This window comes from Aegilops tauschii, chromosome 5 (genome assembly GCF_002575655.3).
Source record: "Aegilops tauschii subsp. strangulata cultivar AL8/78 chromosome 5, Aet v6.0, whole genome shotgun sequence".
NCBI classification, from domain to species: Eukaryota; Viridiplantae; Streptophyta; class Magnoliopsida; order Poales; family Poaceae; genus Aegilops; species Aegilops tauschii.
This window is the reverse complement of record NC_053039.3, coordinates 331,326,662-331,328,169: the sequence shown is the minus strand read 5'-3', so window position 1 is coordinate 331,328,169 and position 1,508 is coordinate 331,326,662.

The window sequence follows — 1,508 nt, the reverse complement described above, 5'->3', positions numbered from 1 at the left end:
TTCAATGCTTTGATTGAAGAAAAATTGCTTAAGATCGATGATTTGGCTAGGAACATGGATAGAATTTCTCTTGATGTTGATTCTTTGAAACTTAGATCTATTCCACCCAAGCATGATATCAATGATTCTCTCAAGGCTATGGGAATTTCCATTGATGAGTGCAAAGAAATAACCGCTAAGATGCGTGCTAAACGAGATTGTTTGTAAAAACGTGTTCTTCTAGTTTCCGTGAAAATAATGATGAAGATCTTAAAGCGATTGACGTGACTCCTATTGAATCTTTGTTTTCCAATATAAATCTTGATAAATATGGGACTGGAGATGAGTCAACTTTAGTTAAAAGGCGTCCCAATGATTCAGAGTTTTTAGATCTTGATGCAAAAATTGATAAAAGTGGGATTGGAGAGGTCAAAACTTTAAGCAGCAATGAACCCACTCTTTTGGATTTCAAGGAATTTAATTATGATATTTGTTCTTTAATAGATTGTATTTCCTTGTTGCAATCCATGTTGAATTCTCCTCATAATTATAATCAAAACAAAGTTTTTACTAAACATATCGTTGATGCTATGATGCAATCTTTTGAGGAAAAGCTTGAACTAGAAGTTTCTATCCCTAGAAAACTTTATGATGACTGGGAACCTACTATTAAGATTAAGATTAAATATTATGAGTGCCATGCTTTGTGTGATTTGGGTGCTAGTGTTTCCACGATTCCAAAAAATTTATGTGATGTGTTAGATTTCCGTGAATTTGATGATTGTTCTTTAAATTTGCATCTTGCGGATTCCACTATTAAGAAACCTATGGGAAGGATTAATGATCTTCTTATTGTCGCAAATAGGAATTATGAGCCTGTACATTTCATTGTTCTTGATATATATTGCAATCCTACATGTCCTATTATTCTTGGTAGACATTTTCTTAGAAATATTGGTGCAATTATTGATATGAAAGAAGGAAATATTAGATTCCAATTTCCGTAAAGGAAGGGCATGGAACACTTTCCTAGAAAGAAAATTAAGTTGCCATATGAATCTATTATGAGATCTACTTATGGATTGCATACCAAAGATGACAATACCTAGATCTATTCGTGCTTTTATGCCTAGCTAGGGGCGTTAAACAATAACGCTTGTTGGGAGGTGCCCAATTTTATTTTTGTTTTTTGCTTTTTGCTTCTGTTTTTCAATAAATAATTCATCTAGCCTCCGGTTAGATGTGGTTTTGTGTTTTAATTAGTGTTTGTGCCAAGTAATACCTTTGGGATGGCTCACGGTGATAGTTGATTTGATCTTGCTGAAAAACAGAAACTATTGCACCTAGTCCCAGAATTTTTAAAACTCACAGATGCATGATAAAATTCTGAATTTTTTACACAAGATTGATATACGAATTGGCTCTGTTGTCCTAATTTTTCATAATATTTTGGTTACAGAAGTATTCGAACTATCCAGTTTACTACAAAATGTTCTGTTTTTTACAGATTCTGTTTTCTATGTGTTGTT